Source organism: Cydia strobilella, chromosome 21 (genome assembly GCF_947568885.1).
Source record: "Cydia strobilella chromosome 21, ilCydStro3.1, whole genome shotgun sequence".
In the NCBI taxonomy this organism is placed as follows: Eukaryota; Metazoa; Arthropoda; class Insecta; order Lepidoptera; family Tortricidae; genus Cydia; species Cydia strobilella.
In genome coordinates, this window is record NC_086061.1 from 11,577,215 (window position 1) to 11,596,763 (window position 19,549).

Here is a 19,549-nt window from a genome sequence, read left to right on the forward strand (position 1 = left end):
CTTAAGTAAGTAACATTTTAGTCTCAAAACTCAACATTAATCTTGTAGACAATCGCAATTTTCGTACGCCAACAGCCTGAGATAAGTGGTAGATCTAAATACATTGTGTAGGTATAATAGTCATAGAGCTTAGCAAAATGAAACTGCATTTTATGCAGAAAGCAAGCCACTTTGCCCAGTGATACTAGGGACTAATATCCTATTAATTTTGTATGTATTTATATCCTTTATCTTTCCGGTACCTTGTTGTACATTTTGCTACATTTGTCACCCTCTTTTCACTTTCTCCTCTCATCTACTCAAAGGTTAACTGGAAGAGATCCCTCAAAGGGATAAGTTCGCCTTTGTACATCTTATTATTTGTACCATGTAATTTTTAATATGTATATTTGTACAATAAAGAGTTTACTACTACTACTACTACTACTAATATGAATGATTTCATTAGAGGAAACAAAAATTTCATCACCTGGAATTCAAGATGGCGAACTTTTTCCAAAATGTCGGCTGCAAAATAATAAAAAAAATACAGAAACAAAACGGCTGCACCGATTTTATCGATCAATTTGTATTGACACGAAATAGAAAAAAATACTATTTAAGAAATTAAAGACGGCGGCCGAATATTAAGAAAATTGTGAAATTCTCTAATTATTTTACTCTTTCTTATAAAAATTATAACTAAATATTACCTATATATAATAATAATATAAGATGAAAGATAATTAAAGATATAAATAATAATAATAAAATCATTTATTCCAGATAACATTGATCCATAGGTATAATTAACATTTTACATTTGCAATAAAATTTTAAAATAAATAAAATTAGGTGTAATAAAGATCCATTAAAATTAAATTTTGCATTTGGTAATTGACAGAAGGTAAAGGACCTTGAAAATGAATTGATGGGTAATAATAAAATTAATAATATGGTCACATATTCTTTAATTTAAATGAAACCTGATAATATTATCTACAAAAGAAAAAAATGCTTGACAATCCGTCGAGAATTTCGAACGAGTGTCAATTGAAGCCTGGAGCTGAAGGACAGTTAACACGAGCCACATCAAATCAATCACAAAACGTTTAGATTTTGTACTCCGAATTCCGCTCTAAACCTATCCACATTTGTGTTACACATTGTATAACCACCGTGAATCATTTAACGAACTCGAGTGTGTCAAGTGTGCTCCACATCAAAACTAGGCCGAACTAGAGATGCCACGGATTCTCGGCAACTATTCGGTATTCGGCGAAATCAGACCTAATTGCAATGAACACAACTTGACAATTTGACAATTTAAAAGTGCTTGTTGCTAGGCCTATTTGAATATAATATATTGACTTTGACTATGACTTGGAAAGGTGCACAATTAAACTCGAAAATCATCATATTTAATACTAGCTAATGCCCGAAATTTCTTCTGCGTGGAATGATCATGATGATTGATAGGTAAAAGTGGTAAAACTACGTACGCTGTTGTTCCCCGGGCTTCAAACTATCATAGCAAATTCCATCTAAGGGGCATTCCGCGATAATGTCCATTACGATATGCTTTTGCCTTGTATGGCAGCTAATTCAATCAAATCATTCGCTATCGTTCCAATTCGAGCAATGATCTAGATATCAACTATCCACTAGATATGATACAGAAACGATAACGAGATATTTTAGAAAGTCATGTCAAATTTGACATTTCCGCGATTCCGAATGTCCTCTTGAACGATCTCTTTATGATTTGCTTAAGATATTACTTAGACATCCAATGGATATCTAATGGATATCCCAAAACGTCACAATAATTGTAGCGTGAAATGACAATTGGTTTCTTGAATCGAACTAGTTGAGAACTAAACCAGGGGGCGGACACGCTATACATCAAAAATCACTTGCGTTTCTATGTGTGAACGGCACGTCTGTACACGCGTCATGCATCATAGTGTTAGTAACTTACTTATAAATAGTACTGAGCGGCCGGCAAACGGCCGTCAAACTACTGTCGCGGGGCGACGTAATTCGAGTTGGGGCGGGGCGGTGCGTGGCCGTTCTGTATGATAATACTATTACTTATTCTGTGACTAAACTATAACGTATTTATTAGATCTCGTATTGTTCTCGTATCTAGTAATTATCACGTTGTTCTAATTGGCCGGTATGACCTTTAGCATAGAGTAACTTATACTAGAGCGGTACTGTCATAGTAAATTTTGTAACCCCAATAAATTCACTGCCATCTGTCGACACACTTTAAAACTAAAAATGAAGATTTATAAAAATACGATAAAATGTTTTTAAATATAGATAAATGATTTTTTTTATTTGCATTAATTATTTTTATAATTTTGACCCATGTTCTTTCATTGATATGCGTAAAAATTGTTAAATAACAAACGAAACCGTCAACGCCATCTATACGACTGTAGGCCAAAACTAGTAGCGCCCTCTGAACGAGAATCAAATTTTCTTGATTTTCGAGGCACGTTTTTTCCTTAGACTGTATCTATCTATTACGGAGTTATATCTATCTTTGCCTTTAGTGTACAACTTTATCTAAATAAAACATCCCATTCGGCCAAAACTATTCGTGGCATCTCTAGCTCGAACTTTGTCAAACTTTGTTCAACGCTAACTGTTTGACATGTGACACTTCGCAGTTGTGGTTGGAATATTAAATGAGAAACTTACAATTGTTGGGTTAAACATGTTCTTACATGTAATATTGTCTTCGGTTACCGCGATAGTTACTCATGAAATAAAACTATGAAAACGGATTATATCGCGTATATTGAATTTATAATACATCCCGACGTTTCGAACTCTTTACAGCGTTCGTGGTCATGTTCTTACATGTGTTAACTATGCAAATTAGTAACAAAAGTTTATGTTTACAATCCATCCGTACTAATATTGCAGTTAGTAACTCTGTCTGTCTGTCAACTGCCTCTTCATGCCTAAACCGCTGAACAGATTTGACACTTTAATGCAGTGTAGGGTGCAGCTTACAACATAAACATCAAATTTTATACATAATTAGATAAAATGTATTTGTTCCTATAGGTATATTATTTCAGTAGTAAAATTAATCCGTTTTCCGATTTTTTACTTAAAATTTGATTTACATATATTATAAATTACATTCGTAAAAGACGAAATGTCGAAAAACTTGGAAAAATCCTTCTGGATGATGATTTTTAGTATATGATTTTGGACGTATTTTTCGGGGTTTGTCGTTATTTTATATTTAAAAACTTATCATAGGTATATCACAAACAGTGTACCTTTCTGATGGTAGTTATTTACATAAATATGATTTAGTTTATGCAACTTTTAACACTGATTTTGCAGTGAAAATCGATGTTATAATTTTTTTACTATTTTTCCCCGAATTAGCAAAACTCGCACTTAGCCGGTTTTTAGCTATGTATTTTATGTGAAACGTGAGTGAAATGTGTTAAAATTCCGTAGGGGTCAGATCAAAAACTAAGTAATTAAGTCCGACTCACGCTTGACTGCACATTTCTCATTCATATTTTCATGTTACTGTGAACTATTTTGTGTATTTTTTTATAATTTTTTAGATCCAGTAGTTCCGGAGATAAAGGGGTGGATGGTCATTTTTTGGCTATTATCGGGGTTTTTAATTGATATTTCACTCACGTTTCAAATTAAAAAAATATTTAATCATAATTTGTATGGATTTCTTACTCCTAACTGAAATTGGAGACTACAACGGTTCTGTACGGAGAATTTCGTCCGCTTTCCTCTTTAATCGTAAATTGAAACTTACATGTATGTGTAACGTAAGTTTATTTACATTTAAACATGGTCGAGTTATCAGAGACAGGATTCAATAAGGGTTTTAATTGATCCGACGCAAATGCAGTGCAATTTCATTCCACTCAGTTCGATTAATTTTGGAAACATACGAACTCAAAACTCGAGTGGGACCGCGCTTGGGAAAGTGGTAAATAGTAGATTGTTAAACAAGGGTTGAAAGGCACCCGTTTCTGTCGAGGTAGTTTGGCGCTCGAACACAGTGAGAGCGCCAATAGTCCGAGACTGAAATGGTGCCTTTCACCCGAGTTAAACACTCTATTTTTCATTTCGAATACGAGGAAAGTAAAACACGTGCATTTAAACAAGACGGCTAAGTAAGTACAAACTTTCGTAGTATTTCTTGAGGGTACTTTTAATTAACAATTTAGGTTAAAATATCGTTATTTATGGAATGTGGAGTTAACCATCAGAATGGAATTTTTTTAATAGATTCAAGAGGTAGGTACTACTACCCGTGCGAAGCCGCGGCGGGTCGCTAGTAATAAATATGTCCAACGCCCACTGCCGGTGCCACAGTCGTGAACATAGCGAATAGTAAAATTGGGTTGGCCGGTCGAAATAATTAGCAGATGGCGCCAGCATTACATAGCTTGCCTCGTCAAATTTTTGTTGAATTGTGTCAAATTTTTGTTTTTTTAATGCCCTGGATGCCAGCCCTTTAAGCCAAATCTCATAGAAAAAGGGGCAAGCTATGATGGTGCCATCTCTGCAAACTTTTGACAGTTGCCAAGCCCATTGCTGCAGTGGTGTAGCGTGAACTAATCTAGCCGTGGGCGAAATCGCATCTGCGAGGCCCTTTTCTTTCACTGTGCCCGAAGGGGCCCCACGCGAGGCCCCCCTTGGGGTGCCAGGCCGTGGGCGACGGCCCACTTCGCCCACGCCTAGCTACGCCACTGAATCGCTGCGTTTTTTTATAAGTACAAAGTGTCGTAGATACACATTCCGCTCAGCTCGCGGCGACACGTCGCAATTCGTTCGATGGATGACGCGATAAGTATTGACACCGACCTATTAAACGCTATCGCTATCGCCTTTGTAAATGATGAATGAGTTTTTAACTGAGTTTTGTAAAGTGGAAAAGAACGTTTATTGTTTATTATTTAAGTAGAGCCACAGCGGCACAAATTGGGAGACAGTAACACTTATACATTGGGTACAGTACTCTTACATGCATTTGATGATTGATAATTATTATGAATATACACGTACATAGTATATACTTACACGTCGCAATTCGTTCGATCGACGACACGATAAGTATTGACACCGACCTATTAAACGCTATCGCTATCGCCTTTGTAAATGATGAATGAGTTTTTAACTGAGTTTTGTAAAGTGGAAAAGAACGTTTTGTTTATTATTCAAATTGACAATTGTACCTTAACAGCTAGAGCCACAGCGGCACAAATTGGGAGACAGTGAAACTTATACATTGGGCACAAAAGTATTTACATAAAAACATTATATAAATGTACTTTTACATGCATTTAATGATTGATAATTTTTATGAATATACACAGACACGTATATACTTCGAATTTAAACTGTTGTGAGACATACTAACATTAAATAGTTTCACGGTTTAGACTCAATTGTTTTAGTCACTCGCGCGACATGTTTCGGAGAGCCTAGGTAGGTCTCCTTTCTTTCCTTTTTTTTAGGATCGACGCGGCGCGCGGCAGTACGCAATACACGGTCGTCGTGAACGGTGCTCGCACTATTAGTGCTTGAGAAAGGAGACCTAGGCTCTCCGAAACATGTCGCGCGAGTGACTAAAACAAGTGAGTCTAAACCGTGAAATTATTTAATGATAGTATATATATATACTTACATCGACTTTACAGTCAAGTTCTAAAATATCTACACAAACAAAGCGCCAATGATATTAATGTAAGTACCTATAGTCTATAGATATTTAGATATTTTTGTCCCCTCATCTTTATCCATATTTTATAACGTGACTAAGTAGTAGGTACCTTTCATAAAAAAAACTCGGATGATTTTTAGGGTTCCGTACCCAAAGGGTAAAAACGGGACCCTATTACTAAGACTCCGCTGTCCGTCTGTCCGTCTGTCTGTCACCAGGCTGTATCTCAAGAACCGTGATAGCTAGACAGTTGAAATTTTCACAGATGATGTATTTCTGTTGCCGCTATAACAACAAATACTTAAAACAGAATAATATAAATATTAAAATGGGGCTCCCATACAACAAACGTGATTTTTTTGCTGTTTTTTTTCCGTAATGGTACGGAACCCTTCGTGCGCGAGTCCGACTCGCACTTGGCCGGTTTTTTCATTTAATCACCGTGTTTGGTATATATCTAAAAGTAAATAAAGTTATTTTAAAAACAATACGGGTCTTTAAAAGCCGATTTCCTCTCCACAGAGCCTTCTCAAGCTTTGAAATGCAAATTTTCGTTAGAGACAATTCCGTATTCTAGAGGTAAGTTTGAGCTAACATTCTGTCAAAAGGAAAACAATCACGTTTCTAAAATAAAAGTCTTCTTTTCTCGTGCTCTGAAAATGGCTCATTGCTTAGCTATGAAGCGGGTTGAAAGTGATATGTGTCGTAGGTACTATCGTAAAAATATATTTTCGAGACATAGTAGAGTAGTTATAGACATGAAACCGAGCGACCAGGGGTAAGAGAAAGACATATTCATGCATTGACAGGTTAATGTATGGCAGCATAATCCTTTTTCTCTTTCACTCTTATAAATTTCGGTATTTCGCCATCGCATCCTACCTATGCTGCCATAACCCGACCACGAAAAATAACCCGGTCGGTGATAAGGACAAAGCATGGCACTACTTTCTCTTTCCTATTATAGGAATCGCAATAAGACTATCTTTCTCTATTAAAGAGTGTCAGGCCCTTGTCTCGAGACGACTTCGCCATTTTGAAATTTAACCGAAAATTTTAGTTAAATTTATTTCGTTTGTTAAATTTATTTGCGTATTTGTTTTATCGGTGACAGGATCGGAACCTAAATTGCATGCAAAAATATGCACGTTATTGTTTCACGCATTAGAATAACAATATACACATATATTTCCCGGAGGGGTAGGAAGAGACCACGGATTTCCACTTGCTACGATCCTGACATACCTCTTTCGCTTCCTTCACTTTCATAACATTCCTCATACACGCTCGCCGGTTTAGGGTACTCTTGACCTGGCCTTTCCTCAGGATTTCCCCGATCTGATCAGAGTAAGTCCGCCTAGGTCTGCCCCTTCCAACTCCCGTTTCTACCTCTCCCTTATACACTCTCTTTGCTAGCCTTGTTTCACTCATTCTTTCCACGTGTCCAAACCATCTCAACATACCTTTCTCAATTTTTGTCACTACATCTTCGTTCAGTCAACACTAATTAGAAAAACAATAATTTTGCTTTAATTAGGTACTATGGATTTCCGCAAGGTAAAGCCTGATTCTATTTACTACTAGTATAAGTCACAATACTCAGAATACTCAGATATTTATCTTCTACTACTCTAACTCACCAACAACTCAACTAACCCAACTAACGCAACTTCTTTACTAACCGCTTCAGATAATTGGAAAATCTATAATAACAGACATGGGCATTTGAAACAATCTAATTTTTACTAACAATTAATGTACTGAAAATCGAATTCTAACATGAAATGCATTTACATATATCAAACAGACAGAACGTGATTGAAATTTCATGTTGTTTCAAATTGATATAAATATTTTATGAATTACCCATTTGTACCGTGATTGAATATTAATGGTTATTTCATGTTCAAATGTATGATTAGGTTTCTAACTGAATACTATATTTTAATTTGCGCTTAGAATGCTAGTATTTAATGACAATGTTCAAATTACTTTTTGATAAGTAATAAATGAATAAATAAACAAATATTAGGGGACATCTTACACAGATCAACAAGTTTTGGACGAGGCATGGGATAAAACTGGACAAAATAGTTTTAAAAGTTGACTGTTTTTTTAACGTATGATAATGTAAATATTGTAACTACTATACTTATGTCATAGTTATTTTTGTTAAAATAGAAAGAAAAAAAATGACGCTAAAATTACATTTTAAATATATAAACCTTTAAACTTCATTGAAGATTAAAATGGCTAACTTTTAAGTATATTTGCTGTAATAAACTATACAAAACTATGTCTAAATTAAGGACCGTTTTTTAGGGTTCCGTACCAAAGGGTAAAAACGGGACCCTATTACTAATACTCCGCTGTCCATCTGTCTGACATGTATTTCATGAACCGTGATAGCTACCAGTTGAAATTTTCACAGATGATATATTTCTGTTGCCGCTATAACAACAAATACTTAAAAGTACGGAACCCTCGGTGGGCGAGTCCGACTCGCACTTGTCCGGTTTTTTCAGTTACAATTTAACTCGTCCGATAACTGTGACATTTTCAACCAAAAAGGTACCACATTGTCGCTTGTCAATAAGGTTGATTTCAAATTGAAGCTGAATGGAAATAGCGCCTTATTGACAACCGACAATAAGTACCCTTTTGATTGAAAATGGCACATTATTATTCCAACGAATTAAGTTACGAGAATGACGAATGAGAATCGTGTTTTCAATGGAATAAATCCTATCCGTCTGTTGGGGACTGAAAAATCTGGGGTCTGTAAAAGAATTACGTTTTAAAATTAAATACTATAACATGCCGTTTGTTAAAGTTGAAGAACTGTACGGTAAACTCGCATATATTTGGTGACACGCCTAATTCAGTGATACAAGTTTTGAAGCATGACACCCAGGAAAGCTAGTGAAGGGCCTTTTAAATGGGACCTCACGGCTTCACGGCTTCGGCGGCTTTGCCGTGAGGCCCATTTATCATTTATCATCATTTATCATTTATTTATTGTATTGTCATGTACATAATAGGTGTTACATAATATAAAATCAGATCATGACACCCTGTAAGGGCACACAATAGTAATATTATTCTAGGCTAATTACATTTACTTATTAGTAATCAATTTAAGTTAAAATAAAATAAATGACCGCAAATCTTAAAACTAAATCTAAGAATATATCGTCAAAAATAATTATATTGGTAAATGATTAATTGAATTGATTTGTCAGTTTATTATTAATAGTTATTATTTCAATTTATTGATGTCGTATAATAATAAGTAGGCTAATGGTAGAAAAAAAATGTCAAATTGCAATGTAAAATCCTAATTTCATCAGTGTCTTATTCATAACATTACTACATACTTGGCTAAAATAATAATATAATGTATTACTGGAATTTATTATGCGCATTACATTGCTGTGAATAGTGTGAATAGAGGCAGACCGACGATTTTTATTTGTTATGTTTCTTCGATATCATCAATAAATTCTTGAAGGCTATAGTAGTTTTTATTTATTAGAAATTGTTTGAGTTTATCTATGAATTTTTTTTCAGATGTTTCGTTCTTTATTTTATCTGAGAGCTTGTTATAGATCTTAATAGCCATCATGTTTGGGCTTGCTTGGTACAATTTTAAATTAATTTTTGTTGTAATTGCCAAATTATTTTTGTATCTCGCGGGGTATCGTCGTGGTTGTTCATAGACTTTTGTGAATAAGTGGGGATATTTCCGAACGAATTTGCATATTTCGAGAATATAGATTGATGTTAAGGTCAGTAGTTTGTGGTTTACAAAGAGCGGCTTACAACTCTCTGGGCTTTTGATGTTGCCTAGAATACGTACGCATTTTTTTTGAAGGATGAATAAATCTTCAATATTTGTAGCATCACCCCAATGTATAATACCGTATTTTAACCACGAGAAGGCATATGCGTAATAAGCATTGAGAGCTGTTCTTAGGTCGGTGCATTTCTTTAATTCTCTTAAGGCGTATATGAATTTTGACAGTTTGTTTTTAATTTTTGTCACATGTGCCTTCCAATTCAGATGCGAGTCGATGTCTAGTCCGAGGAGCGTGAAAGTATCGACACACTCGATTTGGGTTCCCATAAATGAATATTCTATTTTCAAGGGGTCTTTTTGTCGGGGCCTAAATTGCATTATCTTTGTTTTTGTGAAGTTTATTTCTAGATTGTGTTGTTTTAGCCACTGTGTGAGTTTTGTGAGTATGTTATTTAGGTCAGTGCATAGGTTTTCATTGTCATTACAAGAAGTAATAATAGAGATGTCATCTGCAAACATTACACACGTTTCATTTAGGATTTTAGGCAGGTCATTGATGTATATCAAGAATAATAGACACGAGAGGGCGCCACCTTGTGGTATTGAGCTTATCATTGGCAGTGAGTCGGATTTAATTTTATGAATATTTCCGGATATTTTGTCCATATGTTGAATTTCGACGTATTGTACGCGGTTTTGCAGATACGATGAGAACCATTTGTGTGCCTCGCCTCTGACACCTATTCCATATAATTTGTCCAAGAGTATGTGATATTGTACCCTATCGTAGGCTTTGGACATATCGAGTAGAATACCTATTGCGTATTTTTTATTGTTTAGTATGTTTGATATTTCCTGCATGTATTTGTATGTAGCTAAGATGGTGGATCTATTTTTTCTGAAGCCATTTTGGGATTCGTGAAAAATGTTATATTTCTCGCAAAATGAGTATAATCGATCACACATTGCCATGTCAAATATTTTTGCTGATGTTGGTAGGAGTGAAATAGGGCGGTAGTTATTTGTCTCCGTTTTGTCACCCTTTTTAAAGATGGGTTTGATAATTGACGTTTTTAAAATATCTGGGTAGGTTCCTTCCGAAAAAGATTGGTTAATAAGAATGTAGTATGGTATTGTTAGCTCATTAGCACATTTCCTAATAAGTGCAGGCGGTAACTCGTCGTTGCCGTAACTATATTTATTTTTTAAAGATTTTATTATTTTGTTTACCTCTCTCGGTTCAGCTGGTCTTAGAAAGAATGAGTTGGCCACCGGGTCAAGAACAGGTAATCCGCGCGGGGGGACTCCCCCGGCGGGGGCGCCGACCGATGCAAAAAATGCATTGAAGTGGTTTGCTACCTGATAAGAGTCCGTCGTCGTAAGATTATTGTGGATCGTTAGCTCAATATTATGTTTGGTCGGTTTATTGTTTTTATTAGTGCGTTCTTTTATAACATTCCACATACATTTTGTTACATTTTCTGCTTTATTTATATCCCTTATGTAAGCATGTTTTTTTGATTGCCTTATGATACGTTTTAAAACTTTATTGTATATTTGGTAATGTTTAATTAGAATAGGATCTTTTGAGTATCTAACTAGTATTTGTAATAGCCTTTTATTTTTGCACGAGGTTTTAATGCCCTTTGTAAGCCATTTTTTCCTAACTTTAGTTTTAATTCGAATTTCTGTAACTGGTATGCAAGTATCGAGAATGTTTCTTAAAGTGGTGTCGAATATTTTGTAGTTTAATTGTATGTTTTTGTTTTCTTTGAGGAGAGTTGTCCATTCTATATTTTGTAACTGTAGTTTGAATTTGTTTATATTCGTGTCATTAAATATCCTTTTTTTTACTATTAAATCTGGATTGGTGTTAATTTGACTCGCGTTAGGTATACATATACTAGTGCACCTGTGGTCAGAAAAACCATGATCTTGTACATCCGTTGTTAGAAACTTGTCGGTAAAATTTATGAATATCAGATCTAGACAAGACGAGCTGGTCTTCGTAACCCTTGTTGGTAATGTGATTTTTTGTATGTAGTTATATTCTAGCATAAAATTTAGGAAAAAAGTGGCATGTTTATCATTTTGTAATATGTTTACATTGAAATCGCCTCCGATAATAATTTTTTTATTTTTATATTTGTTGGTCAATAGTTCTAATAGTTGTTTCATTTGTTTATAAAACACGTCAGTCTCTCTGCTATTCCAATATACTACTACTAATATTATGTCTAAGCCTTTTAACTCGACAGCGCAAATCTCGATAACGTATTCAACCGTCATATCCATTATATCCTTTCGTTCGATGTACTCCAATTCCTCCCGTAGAAGTATGCAAACGCCGCCGCCACTGTAGTTCGCGCGACAGTATGATGATGCCATGACGTATCCATTGATATGCACTAGTTCTAGTTTTTTTTCTGTGAGCCAAGATTCGGAAATACAGATGGCATGGTGCTCGTACTTTTCTTGGTCGACAAATGATTCTAGTATAGATAGTTTATTGTACATACTTTGCATGTTTTGGTACATAACTAGTAACTTTTGTTTTTTAGTGGCGAAAAAAATTTCTTTTATCGAGTGTGTTGTGTTGAGTGATTCGAGTGTCGGATGGCGTTTTAATGGTGCTTAAACAGTTTTCCTCTGCAGTCCCTCCGCTGTTACACGATACATCCGGGTGTCCCTCGGCGGTGGATTTATTGGTAAGTGATTCAATTATTGATAACTTTGTTGGGTTTTGTGTACCTATTAGGCGTTGGGCGTGTGGGTCTGTCGCTGGTTTATACACTGCACCGTTTATATATAGTTTATTGTCTCGTATTATGGCGTATTTTCCTTGCCTACGTGCGTCAATTAGAATTTCTCGTAGTTTCTTTCTATCTTCCAAGGCTTCGCTATTAAGTACATCGACTACAGCGTAACCAGTGCCCTTGAACAAGTGCGCGTTGTTCAAAACGTAGTTTTTCATTCTTCGGCTAATAAGTTCGATGATGAGGGGTCTTCGTTGTCCTTTCCTCCCTACTCGCTTAATTGATTCTATAAATCCATCGATCTCTATGTTTAAAATATCTCTGAACATGTTGTTTATTCGTGGAAACAGGTCCTGCTCGGTCTCCTTGTAGTGCTCATCCAGCCCGTACAATACAAATTTCTTATGGCTATCGCATGGTTGGATGGATGGTTGTGTGGATATTTTCGAGTGCTCTTGATTGGTGGGATATGTTATCTGCAGGTTTTGTAGTTGTAACTTTAGTTTTTCATTTTCTGTTTCTAATTTTTGTATTTTTTTGTTGGTGTTTTGTATCTGCTGGGCTAGTACTTGCTGTTGTTGTGTCAAATCTTGGTTTTTTTCTAGTACGTCTTGTTTAAATTTGTTTAGGGCTGAATCTATTTCCGATTGTATCAGTTTTTTTAGGTCGTCAATAATGTTTTTATTATTTTTTGTTAGTTTTGACTCCATAAGCACACCTATCTGGTCAATCATAGTGTCCGATATATTCTGTTGAGTCTGGTCTAATAATCGGGAGTCTTGTCGAGGTGAATTTTCGTCGACTGACATGATTGTGGTGTCTAGTCCTGTGTAGTCAAGTGGTCTGCGTATAGGTGTGTCGTCCGTCCTTCGCCGTGTTGTTATATTCGCGCAGTATGGGCAATTCGGTACTTTCTTTTGGTCTGGTTTCATTTCCCTAAAAGCTGCTGATGTTATATTCAAACACGTATAATGGTAGTTGAAAGTGCATGTCATACATTTTATTAATTCTTGTCTCTCGAGTCTCAAATCGCACGCTTTACAGTCCATTTTGTATTTTAATATCTGTTAGCAATAATAGTCGTAGGCCTATTTTTACGGCAATATTGTGCTAATGAGTGGGCGGGGCGTAAAGGATGATGTGTCGCTTAGTTCAATAGGTCTTGAGATAACTATGTGGTTCTCGCTCGTGCGCTACTGTTTGTTCAGTACAGTTTATCTCTTTCTTGCTAAACCCAATACTATAATTGTCTCTCCCAAAAGTTTCGCTAGATGGCGTTGAGTTTAATTTCTAGAGATTTTCTTAAATTTCGATTTTTGTTTCTATTTTTGTTTGTGTACAGTTTGTTTTTTTAGCGTACCTGATCAGTTTGTCGTCTAGACGGTCTATTTTGGGTCCTCTTTAACTTCTTTACGTTTCAAGGTTCAGGTCCTAGAGTAACGGTTAGCTCAGCTTCGAATTGTTCTAGTTCACTCATTTTTAACCAATATAGCACTTTGTTTTCAAAAACTACACTTTCACTGGTACTACGGATGTTTATCTATTAATTAACTAGTGATTCGCTGCTTCTTGCTTCTTCTGCTTTTTAATTACTTTACAAAGATACGGAGCTAGTGTTCACGACGACAGCGCTGCCCTTGTTTCGAAGGCCCTAATTTAGAAGGCCCTAATTCACTAGCTTTCCTCGGTGTCATGCTTCAAAACTTGTATCACCGAATTAGGCGTGTCACCAAATAATGCGAGATTACCCTAAATTTCATTCGATGACGTGACGTACGGCGTTTGCGTTAAGTCACAGTATAATAAATAGTTAAGTGTCATTTTGTATAGGATTTTGAGTTTCCAAAACGTCCCGCTTGGCGCGCTGATCAAAATCCCATCGCGTCACGCTATCCAATAAAATTTACACAAGTGGTTTTGTTTTAATTAAACTTTAAAGGTTATTTGGAAGTGTAAACATTTCGATTAAGGTTATTTTAAACCTGTTTTAATATTCCCTTTTCAATACACTTATATGATATCAATATGACACCCATCTCAGTGCATCCTAAATTTAAGAGCTCGGCCGAATTTCACCTTCCCATACAAACGGAGTTCCGTTCTCATTTTAAAACTACGCGTTGAATTGTAATAAAACTTTGCACATACAATGACATGAGGTATGTCTAGGTCTGTAATTAGTTTATATAGCTCCAGTTTATAAAACAAACGAAATAGAGCAAAAATAAATTTTGTATGAAAACTTAAATTCGCTGTATTTTTTTTTACTATGGTATCTGAAGCTACATAAACTAATTTCACATAGATATACCTTATCCTATTGTAAGTACAAAGTTTCAGCGCAAACTACTCGTTTTGAAATGAGATCGGAACTACGTTTGTATGGAGAACAGAGCTTACCGGGGACCCTTAAATATCCATGTGAGATACAAAAGTAATATCAAACCAATTTCAAATCGAAAACAGATTTTCTAATCTAAGTCCGAAAAGCACTCTCAGTCACTATCACCTGGAAAATCTGAGTTGCAAAGCTTCTACAGCAAGCCTAGTACTTTTAGTACTTACCACCACATAGTATGTCACAAACTTAAACACCGAGCATTATCAGAGACCATTCCGACAGAAACTTTCGGAACGCCCCATTTTACCTATAACCTTCATTTTACCGCCAAGGCAAAATGAATCGTATTTCTGAGTGGGAAAGTTGAAATTAGGGTGACAGCGGAGATATTGAGCTGAATTTAGAAGTTCAAATGGGTATTGTAAGTTTTGTGTGGATATTTCTACTGAATTGTGCGCTGCTATTTTATTGTGCAAGTCATGAAAGACTGGTGGTTAGTAACTATTTTTAAGGACTAACAGGCCAATTCGAACAATGATCTCGATCGAATTTAAACTATCGTGAGACATATTAACTTAAGGCCGTTCCATCGGTTTGCCGCTGTCTCTGTCACATTTCGCAAGAAAAAACGGGAAAGATCATGCGCGCCAAGTGTCAATTTTGATCGAATTTTGTCGATTTTTATTTATTTTAAAAACGTTACCCTGCTATATCGAAATTCGAAAGCTATGAAATTACTATTTAAGTTAAGATTGTTTTTTCTTCTTTATTTGTTTATAGTATCACATAATAAATAACCGAGTAAAGTTGGATTAAAAGTCCGAGTTTGAGGTTACTTTGGGAATTAATTGTATCGAGCGAAGTGTCATAATTCGTGTATCGGAAGCTATGATATTAAAGATAAAATAGTCAAGAACTACATATATTTTTTCCACGTCTACGAATATCAACGCCTCTTAGAAAAACAGGATCATATAAGGAGATTTTTCGCCTTCTGGCTCAGGGAACCGCCTTAACTAACTTAGCGACGCGGCGCGCCACAGTACGTGACACCCACCCGTCGTGACCGCTACTCACTTAGGCACTGTTAGTGCTTGAAAATGGAGACCGCGAGTGACTAAAAATACGTAAGTGAAACCGCTAAGTTAGTTAAATGATCTAGATATCCACTAGATATGAAACTGACACGACAACGATATGTTTAAGAAAGTCATGTCAAATTTGCCATTTCCGCGATTCCGAATGTCCTCTTGAACGACCTCTTTAAGATTTGCTTAAGATATTACTTAGACATCCAATGGATATCAGATCCGAGATGGAATGGATCGGAATGGATTCTAGATTACAGGTTTTAATTATTTACGTTTGTAATAATTGAACCATAATTTACTTTCTGTTGTGTTCGTTTGTCTATCTTGATCTGTTTATTGTATCATTCTCAATTGTTCAAAGGTTGACTGGAAGATATCCCTTATAGGGATAAGTCCGCCTTTGTACATTGAATATATTTATGTTCTTTTATTGTGTTTGTAATCTGTCTTATGTACAATAAACTGTTTACATACATACATATCTAATGGATATCCCAAAACGTCACAATAATTGTAGCGTGAAATGACAGTTGATTTCTCGAATCGAACTGCAAAAGATAACTAGTTGAGAACTTATAAAGTATCTATTAGATCTCGTATTGTTCTCGTATCTAGTAATTATCACGTTCGAATTGACCGGTAAGCGTCAAAATGGTACAAACACCAACAGAGTTGAGAATTAGTTCATTAGATAGGCATTTCTATAAACTTTATTTCGTTCTATGGGCACCAAGCGGAATCCCATTGCAGAACTGAGATATTGGTATTTTAGTCAAAATATCGTCACCCTTACTATCTAGGCAATAGAGTTCACACCGGGCGAGCGCCGCAAACAATTCGCCGCGCTCACGTGGCGGTGCGCGAACATCTACCCTACAGCAATTAATTTACTTACTTGGACACACAACAATATGTCAGTTCTGCCTGGGGTGCGAAACTCCTCGCTTCGGGCAAACTCGGCTCCGTTCGGCTCAGCATTGCTCCGAACAATTATTAGGGTTTGTATCGGAGCATCGTTATTTTAATGACGTAAGCGCCATCGACAATAAGGTCCCTTTTTATAGAAAATACCACAAATTTGAACTTAAATAACTGTCAATAGAGTTGATTATATAACTGTCATTATATGCATATGCGATAAAGGGTTAAATTTGAGTAGTACTTTAGAAGCTTATGACTTGGGCCAACCTTAACTAGTTTGAGGTGTGGGTGACTGCTCCGCTTGGGAATTTACTCCGGCGTCCAAATTACCGCTTCTACTGCCAGTTGCCACTCCTTAATGTCTACCTAGTCTCTGTTTTACGGTTTAAAATAACCTGACCAACTTTAACCATAAATTTTTATATTAAAGGAAAAAATGGAAAAAGTTACACTTCCGGCAGGATTTGAACCCGCAACCTCTGCAATCCGTACGTTGCTCTTAACCAATTGAGCTACGGAAGCCTACCAGAACCTTGTAAATCTTCTTCTGTTAGATGTCGCTTTACGCCACCCCAAAGGCGTGTATACATAAGGGAAGGAATGGAAAGATTTGCAAGGTTCTGGTAGGCTTCCGTAGCTCAATTGGTTAAGAGCAACGCACGGATTGCGGAGGTTGCGGGTTCAAATCCTGCCGGCAGTGTAACTTTTTCCATTTTTTCCTTTAATATAAATTTTGGAGTATCGCTCGCAGACGTATCTGCATGTTAAAAAAAAATGATTTAACCATAAAGTCGTCGTCAATAGAACTTGCAAAAAATGTAAACAAATATGACAGATTTTGTTAGCGTTTGACACATAACCTAACATTTTTACGAAGGTTATTTTCCCTGAAATATTAATAATTAACATTTAATTTAACTAAAAGTTTATATAAATAAAATATTTAAGTATATAGACTGTTCATAAGGTCATGGCTGTCCTTTTAATGAGCGAGATTACGAAGTAATTAAGGTAAAATGGTTTGTTTAAATTATTTGCAAGTTCTATTGACGACGACTTCAGATGCTTAGTTGAAGAAAAACAAGTTACTGTCAAAAATATTTTGTGTCACACACTTTTATTGCTGACTGTACTTACTTCTAAATTAATTTTTAACAAGCAGAAACGTCTGCGATCGATGCTATTAACCCTAGACCCATATAGTGGGAAGATTTGCTGACTATGGATGAGGTCTTGTGGCTCAGTTGGCAGAGCGCTGGAGTATCTATCCAGAGGGCTTGAGTTCAAGTCTCACCCAAGGCAGTAATTTTTTCACTTTTAAATTTGTACTTACTTCTTTTCAAAATGAGCCAATGTTTCAGAATAGACCCCAGGGTGCTTTAGGATAAAACCGGGAAAGTTCTAAACTGAGATCATCATCATCTTCCTCGCGTTGTCCCGGCAATTTGCCACGGCTCCATGGGAGCCTGGGGTCCGCTTGGCAACTAATCCCAAGAATTGGCGTAGGCACTAGTTTTTACGAAAGCGACTGCCATCTGACCGTCCAACCCAGAGGGGAAACTAGGCCTTGTCGGGATTAGTCCGGTTTCCTCACGATGTTTTCCTTCACCGACAAAGCGACTGGTAAATATCAAATGATATTTCGTACATAAGTTCCGAAAAACTCATCGGTACGAGCCGGGGTTTGAACCCGCGACCTCCGGATTGCAAGTCGCACGCTCTTACCGCTAGGCCACCAGCGCTCTTCAAGATAGTTTATTATTCAAGTAGGCATGCGCACAATGCGCTTATGAACGTTAAATAAAGCTACGCCGGCTCTAACCCTACACCTCTGCCCCGAGAAGATTTAAATCCCCCCTCAATTGGAGGAGGGTATCCCAATATGGGACCGGCAACAAACTCGGCGGGACACATCTTTTCAAAACAAAAATTAATATGCATTAAGAAAAAATACAATATAAATTACTATAGAATTCATGCACATTATAAATGTTAATTTTTTTCGGATGGTCAGCTGGCGCAATTGGTAACGCATTGGACCGGCAATCCAAGGATGTGGGTTCGAGTCCCACGTTGACCAGAGTTGATCATCGTTAATTGTGATTGACATCTGTATATACAATTCATATATACAGATATGAATTGATCGTAGAGCTGGCAGCTTCCTCGCACAAAGAGTAAGCATTGCGATACAGCGAGGAAATGCTGCCAGCATCTACGGCACCATGCCGCAGGGGAATAGTTTTTAGTTATTTATTTTAAAATTAGTTTTATTAATTTTTAGTTTTTAATTTTATAAGTTAGTTGTTTATTAATTAATTTTAACTATATTTGTTTAGTAATATTAACTACTTCAATAATAAAAGGTATTTATTCATATATTAGAATTCATGCAATTACATACAGTAGGTGAGGAAAGTATTGTCAGTAATACGTGACCAAAATTGGGTAATTTGGCCCATCCAGTAGTAGAAAGCTTTTGACTTGGACCAGCCGGTCGTTTGAAGCTCAGGAATGTCATCCGATGTCCAAATTGCCAGTTTCACTGCGACTCCTTAACTCTCGTGATACGAACTCGACACTAAAGGATTTTTTTTACGTTTCCATTCACAGTTATATCTATCTTTGGTTTTACTGAAAGTGATAGATTATGACAAAAGACTGTATTAAGTTACACAAGTTGACATAATAATTAAGATCTTTTTTACAGACATTGTTTTGTCTAAACTTAGAATTTAGGACTTACTAGATACTAGTTATGTAGGCTGAATTCTGTGAATTTTTCAGTGGTTTTAGTACAAGATACTCCGCCTATCATTATCAGTAATACGTGGCTAAAATCGGATAATTTTAGCTCATTCAGTAGTGCAAAGCTTTAGACTTGGACCAGCCGGTCGTTCGAAGCTCAGGAATGTACTCCGATGTCCAAAT

General features: G+C 36.2%; 1 non-coding gene across 1 annotated transcript; it reads left to right on the plus strand.

The window, feature by feature from the left end:
- Positions 1–18,626: 18,626 nt before the first annotated feature.
- On the plus strand, positions 18,627–18,698 carry Trnaa-ggc (transfer RNA alanine (anticodon GGC)). Its single transcript has one exon. It is a non-coding gene; the product is annotated as a tRNA-Ala (tRNA).
- The last annotated feature ends 851 nt before the right edge of the window (positions 18,699–19,549 follow it).